Here is an 11,737-nt window from a genome sequence, read left to right on the forward strand (position 1 = left end):
CTGTCCTGCTTGCCAGCTTCCCAATAGAACGAGGGCCACTTCAGCTGATTTAACACTGGCTTGTAAGAAGGAGCTGAGATTGGGTACAGATAATTCATTTATCGGTTGCAGTGGTATGTGGCTTTTTAGTTAAAAATTTCCAGTAAAGTGGGGCGCCTGGGTGGCTCAGTCTTTAAGCGTTTGCCTTCGGCTCAGGTCATGATCCCGGGGTCCTGGGATCGAGTCCCACATCGGGCTCCCTGCTCCGCGGGAAGCCTGCTTCTCCCTCTCCCACTCCCCCTGCTTGTGTTCCTGCTCTCGCTATCTCTCTCTCTCTGTCAAATAAATAAAATCTTTAAAAAAAAAAAAATTCCAGTAAAGTGCCCAGACAGGCTAATTAGTAGAACCACAGAAGATTTGGATGAGACTCAAGATTACCCAAAAAAGGATAGTATAAGAAAACAATTGCTTGGGCTGAGGTTGACAAACTTGACTGGTATGATCCACACATCCTTACTAGTCACTTTGTACTCATAGCCTTGACAAGTACTTTCCTTTCCCAATATATGACAAAAGGCCTAGAGACCTATAGCACTTTTCAAAAAACTCCCTTTCACTTTTTTTTCTCATTACTGATAAGAAAGAGGTTGGCATATTTAAATATGCATGCCCACATAGGTACATAGGCTTATACGTATGCACATGCACAAATTCAGTTAATCAACATTTACTGAACGCAGAATGCTATGTGGCAGGAAGTACCAGGGTAAATTTTTTTAAAAACCTAATCTCTGCCCACATGATAGTTAGAGTCTAATGGACAATTTGCAATGCACAAGAAGATGAGCAAAAACTGATTACTCTAGAGGTAAAAATCTCCTTTTCTTCTATAACATTTATTTTTCTTCTGAGGACAAAAGTTATGCATGTTTCTTGCAAACACTTTGGGAAATAATTGCCTTTAATGACAGTACCCAGAAATATATATTAACATTTAAATATATATCCTTCCAGATTTATCTTTCCTATGCTTATAAAAAATGTCTTTAAAACAAAATTAGAATCATACCATGCATATGTGATAAACTGATTTTTCTCATTTGACAATATGTTACAAATATTTTCCATGTCATTAAACTAAAATAAACCATTTAATGGTGCTATAATGCTCCATCATAAGGTGTGCCATAATTTATTAACAAACACCCTAGTTCACTACCGACCTATACACTTAAAAATGGTTAAGATGATTTTAAAAAACTTTTAAAAACTCCCTAATTATTGAAGAGAGGGCATTTTAATATTTTGCTATTATAAATGATTTAATAATGAACAATCTTTGAGTGTTATTTTTGTGCATGTGTTTATATCTCTGACTCTTTCTTTAGGAAAAATTCCTAGAATTAGAAATGCTAAGCTAAATGGTATGAGCAAAAATAGAAACATCTTTATTGCTTTTCCTTATTTTAAAAATAATTCATGCTTATAAACTTTTTTTAGAAAATGTCCAAAGATACAAACAAGAAAATAAAAGTTACCTTTAAGCCCACCATCCACTAGATAAACACAATTAATATTTTAGTGACTCTCCAGACTTTTTTTTTCTTTGTATATATTAGTATCTATATTTAAAAAGGAGGACACTCTATTTGGTAACCTGCATTTTCATATTATAACATATAAATACATTTCCATACCAATAAATATAGGCAAACATAACCATATTTCATTCCTGAGATATATTTCACTGTACAAGCATACCATACATTATGTAACAAATACTGTATTTCTGAATATTTTGACTATTTCTAGCTTTGATTATTATTAAAAATGTTTTTCAAAGATATTTATTTATTTATTTATTTATTTGAGAGAGAGAGTGTGAGCATGGGGAGGGGCAGAGAGGGAGGGAGAGGGAGAGAATCTCAAGCAAACTCCACGCTGAGCATGGGGCTCAATGGGGCTCGTCTGGGCTCCATGAGGGGCTCCACGCAGGGCTTGATGTGGGGCTCGACATGGGGCTCCATGTGGGGCTGGATCTCACAACCCTGAGCCGAAACCAAGAATTGGACGCTTAACCAATTAAACCACCCAGGGGCCCCAACAACAATGTTTTGATGAGCAGTCTTATATTACAGCTTTGTGCACTTATGTGATTATTTCCTCAAGATAAAGTCCTAAATGCAGAATTGCTAAGGAAGAGGTTTTTGGTGTATAATGCCAAATTTTACTTCAAAAAGAGTGGACCAATATACACTTTCACAAATTGCAGGCGTTTCATTTTTATCTATATAAAGTGGTTTTATTCACATGGATGTTATGATTTGTACATTTTTTTATTAGTTTCAGAGGTGGAATTTAGTGATTCATTAGTTGCATGTAACACCCACTGTTCATTGCATCAAGTGCCCTCCTTAGTGCCCATCGTCCAATTATCCCTTCCCCCTACACACCTCTCCTCCAGTAACCTTATTTGTTTCCTAGAGTTCAGCATCTCTTATGGTTTGCCTCCCTCTCAGTTTTCATCTTATTTTATATTTCCTTCCCTTCCCTTCTGTTCATGTTTTATTTCTTAAATTCCACATATAAGTGAAATCATATGGTATTTGTCTTTCTCTGACTGACTTATTTTGCTTAGCATAATACCCCCTAGCTCCATCCATGTTGTTGCAAATGGCAAGATTTCATTCTTTTTGATGGCTAATATTCCACTCGACCCAGCGATTGCACTACTAGGTATTTATCTAAAGAATACAAACATAGTGATTTGAAGGGGCACATGCACCCCAATGTTTATGGCAGCAATGTCCACAACAGCCAAAATATGGAAAGAGCCCAGATGTCCATCGACAGATGAATAAAGAAGATGTGGTATATTTTTTGTACTTTTTTGTTCAAAAGTTAATGAATTGTCTCAGTATCACTGATTAAAAAGTAATCTATCGTTCAGTTGATTTGAAATGCCATCTTTATCAGATATTTATTTGGAATATTTGCATATGATTTGAGCTTTCTTCCCCCCCCCCACAATCAATCTAATCTTGCATCTGACACAACTTCTTTGAAATTTTCTTAAAATAATAATATACCTTATGTGCTCCCAATTAAATTCTTCTTTAGGTAATCAAGTCTACAGAATTAACCTTGCCAGTAGTAACTGCCTACAGTGTGATTTGACAAGTGTCAACAAGCACTCTCACCTGAAAATATGTTCCCCAGCAATCTGCTATGGCTCCCCCAAAAGACCTCTTTTTTGGTTATATCAAAGTTCCCAAACAGGTTCCACATTCGAATTACTTGGAGAGGTTTATTTGTTTGCTTGTTTTAATTTTTTATTTTTTAATTTCATTTTAATTCCAGTATATTTAATATACAGTGTTATATTAGTTTCAGGTGTACAATATAGTGATTCAATAATTCCATACATCACCCAGTGCTCATCACGACAAGTGCACTCCTTAAATACAGATATCTGGACCCCACCTCAGTCCTACTGAATCAGAGTTACCAGGGTGAGATCTAGCACTCATGATTAGGAGGTTTGGAGGTCATTCCTCCAAGGTTTCAAGAAAAAAAGGCAACAATTACCTCAAGAAGGCAAAAATTAAAACCCGTATTTATTATCTGGAAAGAATCTCTTCCAATCCTTTCTCCTAAGCTGGAAACTGGTTATTCAGTTTGAGCTAATTATCACTTTGGAATAGGCCACCAAGGAAGCTTGAGCCCTAAGAGGAAAAACTATACAACTGGCTTAATTGAGAGGAGAAGGAAGGAATATAATGCAATACTCTGGACAGGGTTTCAGGCCAGGAAGACCAATCCACAAACAAGGTTTCCCTTGTTTATGTTAATCAGCATGTTAAATGTAATCAGCTTGATCTTAGGTGATATTCAAACGAAATCCTATATTTTACTAATTATGTACTGATTTTTCTGGCTATCTTCCATTTATGGCAAATGATACTGGTATTCCATTTATAATATTGATGCAGAATATCCTTTTAAATAAATGATTTACATGTTAAAAGGTGAGTCCATTTAAAGGAAAAAAATTACTGACAGCAAGGAATATAGTAAAACTTTTGAATATGGTTAGAAATAACTAAAGTTGCCTAAGCACTGACAACTAGATGTTTGAAAGTCTAGTTGGGGGAGCAATGCTGAAGGGACAACCCAAATAAGCTTTGTCTACCTGGCAGTTTTGCTCAGGATCAGAGCTAATACCAACTATTATTGGTGTCTTTTAGGTTCCTCACCTCATCTTGTGTTAGCTTTTACTGGCAGCATGAGTCAAACTGTACAATTTCAACTTTACACTAATGGGAAGTGACCAGTCCAGCTACGCTGTTATCAAAGTCTGATGCTCTATTTATGATTTTAGGATTCTTGTTGAATCAAGTTCTGGACCAAAGAAGAGAGTAGGAAATCTAGTTATGTGTCTTAGTATGATGATATTTGTGTTACTGTATAGATAGAAATCTTTTGAAAAGATAGAATCTTTTATAAAAGATTTTCTTCAAAAATGGAATGGTAACTCAGGACTCTGGCATCCAGGATCAGAGAAATGAAGATTCCTTACTCTTTGCTCTGTAAGAAATAGGTTCACCTCTGTCAAGAAGGAGAGATGTATAGGCATTCGTAATCAGGCAGATTTAAGCAATAATTCTTCCCTTGAAAGTGAATGTGTGCTTTCCAATATGGGAATAACTAAGAGACCACTATGGAGAAGATAGTACACTGAGTGAAAAGGAACAGGCGGTATTCCTCTTCTTTGCTCAGTGCTCAAACCAGTGCAAGTCAGCTACCACTCAACATGAAGTGGCTGGGGGTGGGGGGGGCATGGGCACTTCACACGTGAGAAATGGATGCATCTGCTGGCGCAGTGCTCCATGGAGAAAACAAAAGCAACCAAAATAAAAATACTCCTTTCCACTCCCTACTCTGGATCATGTGAGTGTGTCTTTAATAACTCGCTTGCAGTTCTTTTTCTGTCTAAAGGTGCTGTTTTTTTCTGAAAGGTTGGTTTGTGGAGGTTTAATAGAGGGATTAAGCACATGACCAAGACTCTAAAGTCACAGAGACTTGGTCTGTATCCCTGGCTCCTCCACTTACTAGCTGTATTGCTTGATAGAGTTACTTTAAACCTTAATTTTCCCAGCTTTAATGTGGGTATAGCAGTACATATATCACAGGTTTATTGTGAACATTAAATAAGAGGACTGCTTAGTGTTCGTATACAGCCTGACACATTTTAAGTGAATAATAAATATTTTATTATTTATTTATATGTGTAGGTAGTAAGGCATATTTTTAAATACCGTTCTTTTTCTCCTTGAAATACAGAGTTATGGAAGATTGATAACAATTTTCTCACAGCTGGATTATCTTAAGTGTTTAGAAGCAGATGAGTACTGACCAGGCTTTCCTGAAGTCAGAGATTTCATCCTTTTTCTAGATATTTCCCAATGCTTTTTTCCTGCCAAAAAGAAAAAAAAAAGTATTAACCTAACCAAAGAAATAAGTGATTTTAGCAGATTTCTGCTATATATATAGAGCGAGGTGGGTAAAAAGGGAAAAGGAGAGAACTTTTATTTGAAAAAAATGCCCATTCAAGGTCTTTAGTATTATAAGATATGTAGAACTTTTTAAGAATAACATCTCTAGCAGAGCAGGGTTTTCTATCTTTTCAATCACCTTTAAAGAAGTATTTTTTAAAATGTATTATTCACTTGAGCCCTGGTTTAGAAGCTAGGAGATCTGGGTTGTTAGAAGTCGCATGCACTTAGAGTACAAACTTATCTCCATTAATTACATTTGTATGCTCTTATGCAAATTTTGGTTTTGCTGCTTTGAGCTTCATTTTCCTCAACTATAAAATGCTCATAACATCTTTCAAGGGCATTTTGTGTGTGAGAGAGTTAAATGAGATAATGTGCATAATGTTCTTGGCACATAGTAGGGACACAGTGGAGGATAACTATTATTGTTTTAACTAAGTCCATCTTGTTTTTTTATTTTTTTATTATGTTCAAGTAGCCAACGTATGGTACATCATTAGTTTTTGATGTAGTGTTCAACTATTCATTAGTTGCGTGTAACACCCAGTGCTCATCAGATCACATGCCCTCCTTAATACCCATCACCCAGTTACCCCAACCCGCCACCCTCCTCCCTTCTGTAACCCTCAGGTTGTTTCCTGGAGTCCAGAGTCTGGGACTAAGTCCATCTTCTAAGCACATCTCTGCAGATAACCTGCATCTGAAGCTTTTGGAGGGTTTATTTAAAATGAAGATTACTGAATTGTACCCTAAAACGTCTGAATCAGAATCTTAAGGTGAGGCCTAGGAATCTGTATTTTAATTAAGTGCCTTTTCCATCTCTCCTTCAGGGTTTGAGATATGAAGATTTTTCTAGGAAAAACAGTCTGCACTTTGGTTTTTTTCTCAGTGAATCTTGGGGGAGAGGAGGTCTTTTAGAAGCTGGCACTTCTCAAAGTGCTAAGAAGGAAAGACCTTTCAATGGAGAGACTAAGAATGCAGGGGTGTATGCTAATATTGAATGCGTGGTTTCAGAGGGCTCAGTGGAAAGTGTTGAGAGGATGCAAAACAGTGGAAATGGAGATGGAAGTGGACCTATAGCTGACCTCTACATAGATGAAAGTTTAGGTGGGTGCTGGACCAGATGGGCTTGAGGCTTTTATGGTGACGGAGGAGAATAGAGATATGAAACAGGGACAGAATCATCTTGTCTCCACAGAGAAGTTGTTTGATGCCAAAGACATCAACCTAGTCTACTTTAAACATTTATTCTTCACAGTTTATTTTTTTAAAATAATTAAATGACAATGTATTTAGTAAAAGAGATTACTAATTGGGAGATAAGACGGGTATTTCTTCTCTAATCCAAGTCTTCTGTCTTCTCCCTGCTATATTGCAGTTAATTTCTTACAGAAAAATTACATTCTGGTTGTTTTGGCATGATTTAGAAAACTGCTTTGTGCTTTCTATACCAGAGCATCTGAAACCTTCATGTTTGATACATAAGGTGCTTGATATTGCTTCCTCAGGCAGGTTGTTTTTATATTCCCAGAAAGCATAAAATGTAAAGAGAAACCTTTCTTTCATTGCTGCTGTAATAGCCAGAGAAAAGGCACTACACTAAATCTACTGAGTTCCCCTACTACTAATGTAATTAACCAGGCACTCAGTACATATTTTATTTCTACTGTGTTTGAATATTTGCAATAATACTTCTTATTTCTAGAGTATATTTTGGGGCAGGAGAACAACCCCAGTTATTAATTACATGGCATTTGTAGGAGAAACAACATCCATCACTATATACCTTTTTCAAAGAGATAAACTGAGTTATGGAGCAACTAGGTTTTCAATAGCAATACTAGTATAAACATGGCATTGTGCTACTAGAAATGAAAACAATTGTAATCTTTTTACTAGCCTAAGGTGAGTATACAAGATTGCCATTCTTAAGTCTTTTAGGTTAAAAATACTTTCTACAGATGGTAAGGAATAAAAGGGCTTTTATGCTTTGTGTGCTTCACTCCTTAATCTTTCACTTATTTTTAAGTCCTCTAACATTCTATAAATACAAATTTGTGGATGACTTTCTCAAAAGTGTTGCCTAGGCCCCTACAGTGAAACCAACACATCAGCTTTAGCTTCCACATATTTTTACAAATTGACTGTAGATGAAACTACATCCTGCCTCTTTTCTTCTGGATGTGAATTTTCTCAGGGCAGTGATTATATCTTTTATATCTATAGCCCCAAGGCCTAGTACAATGCCATGGCACACTTTATTGTTGAATGAATGACTTAATGGAATGAATGAAAGAATGAATTACTGATTACCTTTCGCTTATCCCTTCCCATCCTGCTATTCTCTTCTTCAGGGCAAACTGAAGAAAATATTTAGAATTCATTTATATCTTGTGAACCCCTAAAGGAGCAAACTGAGGCAAAATGGAATCGCCAAGATGCAGACATTAGTTTTCTGGTTAAAGTGATTTTGGCCAGTAGTTCTTACTCAAAATATTAGGAAAAAAAAAAAGCTCCTTAGACACTATGGGCAGTATCAGTTAAACTAAATAAATAGATATTTTGTGGGTGTCATTTTTTAAAAAACAAAACCAGTTGATCTTCCTAAAGATAAAGGATTTTTGAATCTTAAAAATAGTAAGTATGCTCAGCGTCCCTGTGTGGCAGAGTCCACTGAGTGTCCAACTCTTAATCTCGGCTCTGGTCTTGATCTCATGGTTGTGAGTTCTAGCCCGGTGTCAAGCCTTATGCTGGGCGTGAAGCCTACTTAAAAAAAATAGTAACTATAGGGGCGCCTGGGTGGCTCAGATGGTTGGGCGTCTGCCTTCGGCTCAGGTCATGATCCCGGGGTCCTGGGATCGAGCCCCACATCAGGCTCCTGGCTCAGCCGGGAGTCTGCTTCTCCCTCTCCCTCTGCCTCTCCCACTGCTCATGCTCTCTCTCTCTCTGTGTATCTCTGTGTCTCAAATGAATAAATAAAATCTTTAAAAAAAATAGTAACTATAACTACTATAAAGAAAATGCAATCTTGAGCATATGGCAGTCATAAAGATCTTTAAAAAAAACGCTTTATCAGATAATTTTAAAATGATCTTGTAAAAACTTTTCAACAACTTCCCATTGTCCTTAAGATCCAGAATGTCTAATATGAACTACAAGCTAATTCTTTGATTCATTCAAGGAATATTGATTGTCCATTATGTATTTTAGGCTCAGAAAATACAGCGGTGAGGTAGTGGGGCAAAGCTTCAGTTCCCATGGAATTTAACACTGGGGATAGGACAGTGGTAAGACTGACAGGCTAGAAACATAGACATACAAACAGTAAACAACATAAACAAATAGACAAGATAGATAAATTCCAGTGAGATGAATGCTAAGATGAAAATTACATAGAATGATTTTCTAAAGAAAATGAGATATTCTTTCAGTTCCCCATTTTCTCACCCCAGGAAATTTGTACAGATATTCCCTCTTCCAGAGCTCCTCCTTAATCTTTTTTCCCCCTCTCTAATTGTCATTCTTACTTCAGCTCAGGTCTCAGCTAAAAGTGGCATCATCTCCAGGTTAAATGTTCCTTTTATATACCCCTCCCGTTGTACCCACATGTCTCCTTTGTAATATTCATTACATTTGTTAAGTATTTGTTCAATGTCTGTCTTGCCACAAGGGTAGGGTCTTCCTGTCTATGGTCTACTGATCTATTCCCAGTGACCAGCATATAGCAGATGATCAATACATTTTGTTGAATAAAAGAACACAAGAAAGACTGGGAAAATCTTTTATTTTTTTCCTCTTGAAGGACATCTCACCAGGAAGGGGTAAAAATCATTTGAACATCACACATATGTGTAAGAAGTGCATGGGAGAGAAATGCAATTAGATTGAATGGAAGCTGAATGAAAATTAGTCAGTGGTTGTTTCCTTGGGTTCTAGGGCGGCACTGAATGCCATCATAGGATAAACTGTTTTGAGAAGTCACTTCCAAGATATTGGAAGTAAGCAGTTCCTTGCTTATAAAACAGCATAGAAGAATACATGGAAGAGAGGAAGACAAAAAGAAAAGAAGAAAGAAAGAGAGAAAGGGTATAATTAAATGATGAATAGAAAAAATAGGTGGATGTGAAGATACTCTTTTTTTTCCTTTTTCAGATTCAGACAGATGTTTCTTTCAAAATGAAAATAGCCCCTTCTCCCAATATCAAGTAATACATGCACATCGCAAAATATTCAAGACAATGCAAAAAGAGGAAAGAAGAAAGGTGACTAATAATCATCCCTTCATATTTTATTTGCATGTATACACATCTAGACTTTTTCTATGCATATTTACACATATCTTTTTAATATAAAAATAGAATCACACATGCTACTTTATAAACTGCTTTTTTTCATTAAAAACATAACCTGAACATATTTCCAGATCTAGCTACTAATTTTTAATGGCTATGTAGGAGTCCATTATGTAGAAATACTATAAAGTGTTTCACTAATATTGTTGAATAGTTTCCTGATTTTTCAGTATTTCAATATTATAAGCCTCACTATGATTAAAATCTTTGTACATTCATTATATGCATCTTCGCAAATGTGTTCACTTCTTTTCCTTAAATTTCTGTATGTGGACTTGGTGGTCAAACAGGACATTGAGGCATTTGATATGCATTGCTAAGTTATATCAATTTGTACCAGTACCATACAGGTGTGCCTATTTCATAGGATCTTCATCAAAACTTAATATTATCAAATTTTTAATATTTGACATTCTAAGAGGAAAAGCAGAAATTACTGTTTTTATTTTCACATCTGGTTACTAGTGAGAATATGAACCTATTATCATATGCTTGTCGGGCAAATGTTTTCTCCTTTTTTGAATTGCTTATTTATGTCCTTAGCATAAGGGGTGTTTATCTTTTTAAAAAATAAATTTTTAATAGTTCTTTATAGACTTGTGATATTTGTCATATATGTTTATCATATATGTAACATTTTTACCAATTTGTCATTTCTTTTAATTTTATTATAGACTAGTATTACCCCTTAGTTCTCATATGTCATGTTGAAATTATTTTTTTGTTTGTCATTTCTCTTTTAACTTCGCTAACCTTGTGTTTTGACATTCAGAAGCTTTTATTTAGGGGCGCCTGGGTGGCTCAGTTGGTTAAGCGACTGCCTTCGGCTCAGGTCATGATCCTGGAGTCCCGGAATCGAGTCCCGCATCGAGTCCCGCATCGGGCTCCCTGCTCGGCAGGGAGTCTGCTTCTCCCTCTGACCCTCCCCCTTCTCATGTACTCGCTCTCTCTCATTCTCTCTCTCTCAAATAAAAATAAATAAATAAATCTTTAAAAAAAAAAGAAGCTTTTATTTATGAAGTCTTATTTAACAGTATTTTTTTTAATTTTGTGTCATGTTTAGAAAGTCCTTCCACGTCCCCAAGGATGTAGACATATTCACATGTAAGTGAATTTCTCCTACTTCTTTTATGATTGTAAATTTCACGATAAGCCATGTTTGCCTCAAGAATATGTCAAGGAGTGGCTAATGTTATTACCAGAAGCTCAATATCAGGCTTAATAGCCCTTACAGGCCACTGAAGAATTCATTTTACACATTCTAGGTAAAAGTTCTGGTACATGACTACATCATATAAGACAAAAACTGAGTAGAGCCACAGCAGCTAAACTATGTACACATACTGTTAAAAATGACAATATCAAGCCTGGTGGGAAGATGAGCAGGAAATATGAGCATATTATGGTAACTGCTTGGAGTGAAATACTTATATTCCAGGCTGATGATATGGCCATCACGCTGAGGGGGCGCATTCTCTCAAAAAATATCTGATCGTCTACTATGAGCTCGCTGGCGTTATAACAATAAACAAAACAATAAAGTTTACTGCTCTTAAGGGGTGGGGTAAACAAATAAATAATATACTTTCAGAATAAGTACTTTAAAGAAAATTACGCAGGTAAGGGAATGGGGAAGTTGTTATTTTGGATAGCGTGATTAGGGAAGACTCCTCTGGGGAGATGACAGTTGAGGAGAGGCTGGGTTAATAAGAGCAAAGACAAGAAGGGAAAATATTCGAGCCTATATAAAGTTGTAGAGGTGGGAACAAGTTTGGTTTTGTTGGAAGAATAGTAAGAAAGCGTGTAGCTGGAGTGTTACCTGGAAACAGAGAAAACAGAAAAATGGAA

This window comes from Leptonychotes weddellii, chromosome X, assembly GCF_054177405.1.
Source record: "Leptonychotes weddellii isolate Sample4059 chromosome X, ASM5417740v2, whole genome shotgun sequence".
Classification (NCBI taxonomy): Eukaryota; Metazoa; Chordata; class Mammalia; order Carnivora; family Phocidae; genus Leptonychotes; species Leptonychotes weddellii.